The following is an 11,203-nucleotide window of genomic DNA, read 5'->3' on the forward strand; positions in this document are numbered from 1 at the left end:
TGTTTCCTTAGAACAGGTGTTGGAGAAAGACTGCGTGAGTGACAAGAACCAGAGAGAAAACATTTCTAGGAGTGCTGAAAGCATCACTTAAGGTCGAGAGTGAACTAATAAGGCAGCAGTTTATTTAGGTTCAACTCCCATGGCTGGTTTGTGACCTTTATGCTCTTCTTTATTGTTCTAAAAAAATTGGACAAAACCATTCCTTTCTGAATTCCTATTGTTACTAAGAGCCACATCCTGTCCACATGGCTTCCACCATGAAATGACTGGAGGGCAACATTTGACTCACCCCAGATGAAGAAGTCTTCTATTACAAGTTCCTTGACTGCCTTTTCACTTTCTTCCACAGTGTAGCATTTTGACCTCTGAGCTATTGAAAAAACCCCTTCTTTTCATAGTATTTCCTCCTTTTTTTTTGCAAACCTTGCTGAACTCATGACCTGCTTTGCTTACCCTCCCCAGCATTATCTAAAGCAACCAAATGATCATACAAGGCCTTTGCCTCACCACTGTCCATGAAGTTGCATTTTTCACCTGTTCTTCCTCCCCTTCCCTATGGCCTTTTAGTATCTGTTTCACTATTTTGCACCTGCTCACCTATATTGCTACTTTATTCCCTTCTGCTGATGTGTGCATAAGAGCGCTTTCATAGACATATCTTTGGACTCTCCTTTCTGCTAGCCTGAACTCAGCTTTATAGTTGTTTCTGTAGCTTCCAGACAGTCCTTTTAGCCTTTTACCTGTACTGATTTTGTATTGTTCCCATATGCCTAAACCGTGGTTGATACCTTTGTGAATTATTTTGGAAGGATTGCTAGTTGAAAAAAAGCAACAAACAAAAAAACCGCTTGTATGCTGGACCACAGGGAGTTTCAAACCCCAGTATTTCTCTTCCTAGGAAGAATCAGTTAAAGAAATGTGATTCATCAACAGACCCTGTGATCCTTCAGTTGGCTAGCTGGAGTCCATTTGGTCGTTTTTATGTTTTGGATATTCTCAGACCTCCCTGACGAAGCGATTGAATGCTGATCGTCATACAGAAATCAGCAACTTTGATGAAGGCATTTTAACAAATTCCAGACTCAAGCAGGCAGGCTTGTTTCTCTCTCTCTTCCCTCCTTCCTTCCTCTCTCTTTCTCTCTCTCTTCCTCTGTCTTTCTTTCCTCTATCTCTTCCCCCTCCTTTCTTTCCTCCCTCCCTGCCTTCCTTCCTCTCTCCCCTCCTTTCTCCCCTCTTTCCTTCCTGTTCTTCCTTCATCTATCTTTCCTTCCTTCCTTCCTTCCTTCCTTCCTTCCTTCCTTCCTTCCTTCCTTCCACCCTCCCTCCCTCCCTCCCTCTCTTCCTCCCTCTCTTCCTTCCTCCCTCCCTTCCTTCATTTCTTCCTTCCTCTCTTCCTCCCTCCCTCCATCCCTCTCTCCCTCCTTCCCTCCCTCCCTTCCTTCCCCCCTTCCTCTCTTCCTCCCTTCCCTCTAAGCCTTGAAAATGACAATTGAAAGTGGCAGCAAAATTGAGTGTGGGGAAGATTTGTACCAGGAAAGAAGATCTGTTTTACAGTACCTTAATTTCTGTTTGGAGGCATTGCTTATATAGTGCATGGTGTGATCAGATGTTTCTTTAATGCATTCACAATTGCTTGGCTTATATTTTACATAGTGAAGGATCATGCTATGCTATGTCTCATCATGTTGTTATTGAACATGACACAATACTGGAAATTAAACATGACAGTTAAATGGCAAAAGACAAATAATTATTTTCAAATCAAGAATACACTATCAACTTAATTAGTACCTCTCAGCACTTTCCAGGTTTTATTTACAAACATGCTGGGCCAAATTCTTTGCCTAGTTGTAACCATGCAAACATCTATTGTGTATGTCTGAGAGTTAATTTTCTGCTGCGTTTGCACTTCATTTTTGTAGACAATGTCTGCTATATTCCTTTCCACAATGCAATGGCAGAAGACGAAATGTGATTAAAATGGGGATTGAGGGGGAGGTATACTGAAGGAATCAGTGTGAGGTATGTGACTGGAAGCAATGAAAGCAGAAAATGTGGTTGAAAACAAGGCTGAAAGACTCAACTCAGTCTCATGAGTCAAGGGATTTATGAATGAAAAAGTAGTATGTCTGAAGGGACTGGTATGAGGAAAGGGACTGCTCCCTGACAGTCTTTCTCATGCATCCAGTGTTTATGCAGTGGCAGCAGCTGCTGTGGCTGACCTTGGCTATGCTCTCATGGTCGTTTTGAAGAAGAATGAACTCCAAGTCTATGCCACCAGGCTCTGAAGTCCTCTTTTCAAAGAGGCATACACTATGAGAGGATAAATCTCACTGGAAGGCAATGGGACTTAGACTGTGGTGTCGTTGGGGTGTGTCTGAAAAAGTTAACCTGAAAATCTAGGCCATCACCTAGCTCTGGTGAGGTTGCATATGTGTGTGTGGTAGTGGGCGTTGCTATTTATCTTCATCTACCAGCAGCTGTGAGTCTTGCCGTGTCTTGTAGATTCCTCTCCTGAAACTTCACATCGCCCTGCCTCTGAACAAACCAAAGTCTGGGAGACAGGCTGTTTCACTGTTATCCTTTGTCAAACACACAATCCTGTGGGAAAAGCATGCAATAAGCCCCCAGAAAATCTTGAGGATGGAGTATTGATATGTGCTTCATATTGTGAGGTGTGCATATTTAAAGCAACTTTAAAACGTAGGAAAAGGCTTTGAGAACTTCTTAGGCTCCATAAAAATATATGTCGTACTCCCCTACCCTACTTCTTTTTAAAAGCACATGAAAAATACAGCCATTCTGGCTCACCTTTCAGAAGGGCTTTGTCAAAACAGGTGACATTTTAAACATGTGCTTACTATAGTATATAATATGTTAATAAAGAATTTTGGCTTAAGTGTTTTCCTGGTGAGGAACTATTAAAAAAGGCAGAGGGAAGGGTTCTGATGAATGTGAAATTGCTACCTACAGTACATTTAAAAAGCTTCTAAGAAAATGTGAAAACACAGCCCTGCATGAGGAAGAGCAGTTAAACTGTAAGGCATGTAAAAATGCTTGCAGAAAGGTTTGATCTCAGCCATTATTTTAGTTCATTAAAGAAAATGAAGTAATTACCTTTTAAAAAGAAACATGCACAAGCACATTACCAGTTCAAGTACACATAGTATGTGTACTTATAATCGTTTTTCAAGAAGGCAGGTAGGATTTAACTGGGTGTTGTTTCCTTTTAAAACACTTCAGGACTGTTTTTATGATAGGTTCAAAATTCTCAGCGGCTATCCTGTTGTGTGACAGGAGTTTACAGCATTAGTTTCACCAGACAAGGACTGGTGGAGTAAAATTAGTCATGTATGTAAATTATAATCATGCTGAATAGTTGTATGTGCTCATTTAGGCATTTTAACAGTGTGTGATGTTATCCTCTCTGCAGGACTAATAAGCATTAGCCATAATGAGGTCAGTCAGTCAGTCAGGCATTATCATGGGATTTAATTGGGACACTGGTCTCTGCTGAAGTGAAAATTAATAACTTTTGTCAATGTTCTGGTGAAATGTTCTGTCTTATTAAACTATGAGGGTCAATTAGAAAGCATTATGTAATAAAGTCCCCAGCAGCAGAACTCAAATTGAGTTATACCACAGTCATTATTCCAGGACGATTGCATTTGAAAATGGAAAACCAGAGTGCCATATGGAGGGCGCAGGTTATATTTACAAGCATTGCATGTTAAAGCTTCGGCAAGAAGGAAACAATTAAATGTAATACTGAAATAAATCAAAGCACTGAAAGTGCCATGTTGTGCCAGGCGCTTAATATAGCCAACATACCCCTAGATGCAACTAGGCAAAATGGCACCTGTTTATAAGCCTTGTTTGGGTTCTGTCAGACAGCGTTCTCCCTCTGGATCGCTCCAATGATTCAAAATCTGGGGCACACCTGGAAGGCTCAGCCTGGCACGTTGACTCATATAAATAACAGTTTATTGTATGGCTATTAAGACCAGTGATTGCTTTTATTAAAGTGCAGTTATCATGATACAACAAATTAAAGAACTTTTAAAGCATGTTTAACAGCCTCTGATATTCCCTGTTCGGTCATGTTTTACAGTACTTCGAATGGGGGAGATACAAAACCTCTGCCAGTGCTGGTGTCTAAAGGCAACGCCAGCAGCTGGCAAAGCTGCAGAGGGACTGAAAGGGAGATGAGTACTTTTTTATGGGCACCATAACAAGCTCAGATGCCTGGTTCCCCCCGTCCCTCAGAGGAAGTTCCAAGCAGTCACTTTTGGTCCTCTTGCTGTTTCTAAGGATTCTCCCTTACCAAAAAAGTTAGTAACATTTCACTCCAAGGGCCTTTTTCTCCTGCATTTACATCCCAAACACAGTTGGAAATGAGTACCCACAGACTGAAATGCAGAAGGGCCACTCATCCTCTGCTACCACCCAAAGACCCCACGTGAGTCCATGCCAGAGCTGAGCCTAACTCGGGGTGATGGCGGACCTGTGTACCCCTGGTCCCTTCTGCAGGCAGAGGCCACAGGTGTCCCTGCTGGAGAGCACACCGCTAGGCAATGTGTCCCTCGGAAACTCTCCCGAGCTTTGTCACAGGTGCCAAATTTTCTGAGTGACACAGGCCACCCGCGTGGGGCAGAACCAAGGCTCAGCAGAGCTCCACATATCCATGCAGCACCAGCCTTGCAAACCCAGAGGGTTCATGGCCTCCTCCTCTCCTGCCAAACCAAAGCAAGCTGGGATCTCCCAGGACAGGTCTTTAGGAGGCAATGGACCTCCTGCTTGCTCTTGCTCTGCAGGAAACTGCAAGTCTCCCTGCAGAGAGACATTATGCTGGAGAGCCATCCGCAATCTGCCTTCCAATTCTTATTCACACCTGCAAGGATGATTTTCTAAAGCACTCACTGTTTGGCCTAATGCAGCTCCCATGGACGACTGCAGTAAATCTCACCCTGGCTTTTGCAGAGCAGTGGGAGAATTGAGCAAGGGCAGTGTGTTTCTGGGAGCCCTGGCCCTAAGGGCAAACTCTGATCCCAGCTTCTGCCACTGTTGGGAAAGGTAATACCATCCTTACTGGGAGGATTTTTTTTTTTCATCTGCAACTTTAGAGTCCCACAGGACTTTACCCAATTATTGCTGGCAGTGTGTGATAGGTTAATTTTACTGGGGGGTTTGAAGGAGCGGAACTGAACTTCTGTTTCATTTAAAACTGTTTAATTAGGGCCAAGCATGTGATTTCCAACTTAGCTGTAAACTAACAAGCAGAATGAGGCATGATTTTCCCCTCGCTCATTCCAGTTTGACGACAGCATGGCTTATGTTGACTGTTTTGGTGTTGCTTCTGATTTACACTGGTGTGAGAAGAGATTTAGGCTTGTTAGCAACCTGTCCCTCATGGAGTGAGAACATTTTGCAACTTAGCACAGAGCAGCTGAGAATGTCAATATATTTGATAAGCATTTATGAACAAAGCTTTAGTGCTAGCCCCAGGAGGTCCTCTACTGTGGATAAAGGTCATCAGCTAGACTGTTAAGAAACACCTACTAACTTTGGACACTTTATTTTTGCCCAACTTCATATTTTTGCCCAACTTCATATCCTACAGTTTGGAAAGAGTCAGGCACCCCTTCATGTCTCCTCCTGATGATAATCAAGGCTGTCAAAAATCCCTCTGTCAGGGCCCCAGTGTATTGAGGAATGCCCTCGACAGTCAGGGTATCTCCAGCCAGCGACTTGCTCTGGCAAGACTGGTCCCAGTGCCCAGAGCTGGCCATATGCAGTTCTGTGCCTGAACCACAAGACTGTGCTTTCTCCCCTTTAAATACTGCAGGAGAGCCTGTCAGCTTTTCTCTCTTCAGCCCTGTGTAAGTCACCTTATCTCTTATTTTCCTTCCTGGACAGGAATAATATATGCAGAAGGTCTCTGTTTCTGGCAGGCATGGCTGTGTGTTGTATGTTAGACTCACATCCACACATATGCACACACATGAACATGCATACATACATATCTCTCTCTCTCTCTCTACCTCTGCACATGCAGATATGTATGCCTTCATGCACAAAAGTTGAACACCACCCAGATGCCATGGTTCCAATTTACCATTTGAAAGCAATTAGTGTTTATTATTGTAAGCATTTTCAACATAGGGAATACTTTAAAGACAACAGCACTGCTAATTACTTTCAAATGGTCAATGTCAACATTTTCAAGGTGTTGCTGCATAGGCTAGGCTTCATGGACGCAGATGCCCTCAGCCTCAACATAGATAAGTGCACATTCATGCATAGACAAACAGGCATTCATCTGGCCTCACCTCCCCACTGATGAACCCACAGACATTTCCTGAGCAGGCTCTTTTATCTTTTTCAAGTGCCCAGGACACCAGAACTTTTAGCTTCATTCAGTGTTTTCCCCAGTTGTGGTGGGTTTTTTGTTTGGCTTTTTTTTTTTTTTTTTTTTTTTGCATTGCTATGAGACTAATGTCAGGGATTTTTGTTGTTGTTGGAAAGCGTAAGTGGTTGGAAAAGTGCTGATTCTCCATAGTCTTTTACACCTACAGCGTTTAGGAGACCTTAACAAAAAACAGTGCCAGGTCTCAGTGCTGGGCTGCTTGCTTCAGTCTTTGGCAAAAGGATAGTATTTTGGCAGAAGTGCCCTATGTTAACAAAGAAAAGTTTGATTAATCAGCAGGAGGGAATACTTGGGAGGAAAAAGAGTGGGAAAGAGAGAGAGTGACAGACAGACATAAGATTAAGTCTATTCTAAAAAGTCTAATCAGTTTAAAAACAGCTTTAAAAAGGAATAAAAATTCTTAAATCTCTTTGATGATATTCAAAGAGCCTTTTTTAATATATGAGAAGGCACATTCTAAATTCTTAACACTGCTAGTGTCACCAGTCCTTTTTTCCACTAAACCATTTTAATTCCATAATTTAGAAGGCCTTGAAAAGTAGCAGGATCAAACTGCAGCATAATTGGATACACTGTGCACTTCCAGAGTGAATTTGGGTCCCTGGTAAGCACAAGAGATTTCTCTCTCTCTTCTAAGATCTCATAGAGAGTACTTATTTGAAAGGAGAGATGCAGCAGCAAAGTAAGCTTTTTACAAGGTGGAAGAGTTAAGTGTGCTGCAGGAAAACACTGGCCATTTGTTTGGCACTGACTGTTTCTTTGTGATTGGAGGGAATGCTATCGACAGGAAAATCAATGTGGGTTTACTAAAGAATGCTGAGTGATCAGGGAGCAGGGAAGCAGTCAGAGAGAAGTGGCAGCATACTGCACTTCCTTCAGAAACAAATGAGTCCAGCTATTTTAGATCTTTCTACTGCTCTTCTCACAACCAATATAGAATGTCTTTATGCTTAGTCATTAGCTCTGCTGATCTGAGCACTGCAATAACTAATAGGAAGCTGGAACTTTGGATGTGGTCTGTTTCTGAGAAGCTAGGGACAGTTGCAAGCCTTTTCTGGGGTCCTACAGGGCTTTTAAAGACAGAAGGCGAGAAAGAAAGAGAGGGAGAGAAGAGAAACATCTGAACATCTGCTGGAAAACCCTAACTGGCTTGTTCAGCTGAGTTCAGCAAGAGCAACAGCAACAGCAGAGGAGTTGGCAGGTGTCGCCACATTTTAGTTGGAAATCACTGCAGATGATCTCAAGATACAAATGAGAATAATCTGGACAGTCCCTATACCTCCTCCCCTGCTCTAGACTATTCCTCCTTCCCAGGAGACAAGAACTGTATTTTGTGCTGGTTAGCTGGGGGGAGGTATTAAAATAGCTAAGAGCAGGGCTGTGCATGCAAGCAAATAGCTGTATGTATCAAAGATGTCCTACCATAGTATACTGCTTTTTTTAAAGTGGCTCTGGGTGTGAAAAATAACAGAAACCACCAGACCTCCCTTCAAGAGTGTAAATAATCACCTGTGAAATAGCCTTCTTTAGGGTCAGGGGAAGGAGAAGATTTGATAAGATTGCATCTTTTTTCTCCAGAATTCGTGCAATATGAAAATACTAGCATTGTCTCCAGTAGGTGTTCATCTCTCCTCTCTCTTCTCTCTCTCCTCTCTCTCTCCCTCTCTCTCATAGCTTACATATGTGTGCATCTATATCTCAGGCACTAAGTCTCTCTGTCATAATAACACAGAATTTCATGCATACATACTAAAGTTTGAAGAGGATCTCTTAATTTCTTCACTCATTGCATTCTCCCTAAACTTACACTATTCCTGGCAAGAACCTTCAAAGCTAATCAATCAGCAGCCCCAGTCAGGGCTTTTCACCATTTGCTCAACAGTTCGCAGTTACGTTGGTGTCATAGACTTTCCCTCTCTACCATCTCTGTTCCACAGCCTAGCCGACAGGCTCTGGACAGCAGGACAGCTAGATCCAATAAATCTGAGACCTGTCTAGGTGCTTCATTTATCAAGAGGCCTAATTTACCCAGGCCCTTTAGACTAATTGCAGATTTGCAAAAAATGCTGATAATGTAGAACAGTGCATTGTGAATGTCCCTTGCCATATTTCTGCTAATGTGTTTCATCTGGAGTACATAAAGAGACAGGGATGCTGATTTTAGACACAGCACTTTGGGGCTAATCCAGTTAAATGATTATCCCTAAAAATCTGCAGTGATGTCATTTTCCCTATAGAACTCTGCCAGTTGCCTTGTTTGCTTTATTGTGAGAAATACGTGATCCCGGGCTTTAGAAGTTCACCCTATATTCTTCTTCTAATGCACTGCAACTCTCTTGTCCCACTGCCCCAGAGACCCATTCCTTCTTGTTTATAATAGCCATGTTGATAGCAAACGCTGGCTTGGACTCTTGGCTTTTGTATATAGGTACGCTCCTTTGCTTGATATGTGCAGTTGTATGCAGGCACCCACTATGTTTTTCTCAACGTACAATTCCCTCTTTCCATTCCCCTCATTTCTCCCTTTCCTCCAGGGACTACTATTCCACCGTGTTTTGGTCACTTTTGCTAGCAACATTGTATTTATCTTTGATCCCCACTTGTGCACTTTGCTCCAAGACTCATGGCCACAATTTTTTCTAAGCTTCTTATCTTATCCACCATCTGTAATGCCAAAATCTTGTTCCATGGCTTTGCAGCAAATTCAGCTTCCATATTCTTCCTCAGATATCTTCTCCCCTTCCTTTGCTCCTGTGATTCCTTTGTGCTTTCCTTCATGCCCCGGGGAACGGTGTGGGGCACAAACTGAACCTCTCTGTGTAGCGTGAGAAGAATCCAAATTTTGTTTCTAAACATCTCTTTGTCATATAACTGATACAGTGTGCTCATTGAGGAAGGGGCCAGCTGACAGATTATGTAAAGCACTAACAAATACTACTATAATAATAATAATTATTATTACTAATAAAGACAATGTTTATAAAACAGCCACACAATTTTCACTGATTCCTGGGGGCAGCTGCTAGGCAGTCCCAAGTATGTTTCACCACTCCACTGACATGTTAATGCTGACTTTTGCAATGTGGATTTTCACTAGAAATTAGGATCTGGAACAGATAAAACATCAGGAGACCCTTATTTTTCAGTAAGTGGCTGCACAGGTCTGTGATAAGGCAGCTTCAGGAATTTTGCACTATAAATATTACAAAGCTTTGAGACACAGCCTTACATATATTTGTTTATCTAGCACCAGCTTTTTTGTGGGTAATCAATGGAGCCTTCCATGCAGAGATAGAGGAGAGCAATAGGGATGTCTTCTCAGGTATCCCAGCAAGGCTGCATGTGACTTATCAGTGTTCAGCAAGCAGATGGCAACCAAATCCCACTGCTAGGGTGTTAACAAGAAGCCTGCTTTAAAGGTTTTCTCTTGTTCTTTCAGATGCCCCTCAAGCATAACCCCAGAGTTCAGAGAAATTAGTATACGATGAGATAAATCCTGTCCAAACAAGGCAGGTGGATTTGCAGAGAGGAAAACACAGAGGGACTTCATAGGCCAAATACTGTAAGAGACTGCTTGCTCTTAGGAGGGGAAGCTCCTCTCCCAGGGAAGTCCCTGATATTTGAAGACTGTCAGCTAAGGACACTTAGGGCTCTCTGCGAAGATCCTGGGTACTTCTTGGGTTTGCCTCTTACTTTGTCTCATTTACCACTTTCAGGTATCCTTAAATATCCTTACGCTATCATGCTGCAGAATGGAATAAACCAGCAGGATTCTTAACTAGGAGCAGTGAAAGAAGCAAAGTTAAAGGCTTTATTTACAGTTCTGTTATTAAAAAAAATAAAATATCCCTTTTCTTCCTAGACAAAAGTTTAGCTTTGCCAAGCCCTGCAGTCATTAGGTTGATGCAGCAAGATGCATCCTGTGTAGCATGGCCCTGAGACAGGCATCAGAGCGTACACACATGCACACAGTGAGAGCCTCACATTTCTCATTAGTGTTACAGGGGTGAAAGGGAATTATCTGAGAAATGTCTTTTGCCCCTTTCCAAAAACTGTGTCCTTGTAGCTGTATAATCTGGATAATCTCCAATTCTAGACTCTTGCATGCAACTTCTGGACTGTAGAAGAGCATTCAAGGGGGAGGTGGAAACTAATGAAAGTCTGGCTGACATTTTGATCACACTCATGCATATATCAAGATTATCCCATAGGCATATGTCACAGGGAGAGAGTAGTTTTTCCATATTAAAGATGGCATTAACCTTCTATCCTATCTGGCTCCCTTTGCTATTCCCAAACTCTGTAAATATTTCAGATGTCTTCTGCCCCACTCCCCCACCACCTGGCTCTGTTAAAAATGGCAAGATGATGAAAAACCCAAATTTGATCCAGGTCCTTCTTTGTCTCTAAGGTAATTAAGTCTCATTCCTTTTGTGCTTAGAGTCAAAGGTAGCTGATTGTTAAACATCCACTTCAAGTTGCACTTCTGACTCCCAAAGATGCACCAGCACTCAAATAATCCTCATACAGGCCCCTCAGGGGAACTTTGGACCAGTCAGTGTTTGCTCCATAGTACGTTTCACACTGCTTTGCCATTCACAAATACATTGTGGGCAAAAACAAATCAATAAATGAGGAAAGGTTGGACTTCAGAGAGAAAGCAGTTTTTTGCAAGTCTGGGACGGTGTCAATCCACACTGGTATCTGGGAAATGTTAGCTACTCTTCATTGTCACCCATTTGCTCATCCCGCATCTGTGGAAATGCCACATTGAAT

Source organism: Gavia stellata, chromosome Z (genome assembly GCF_030936135.1).
Source record: "Gavia stellata isolate bGavSte3 chromosome Z, bGavSte3.hap2, whole genome shotgun sequence".
Classification (NCBI taxonomy): Eukaryota; Metazoa; Chordata; class Aves; order Gaviiformes; family Gaviidae; genus Gavia; species Gavia stellata.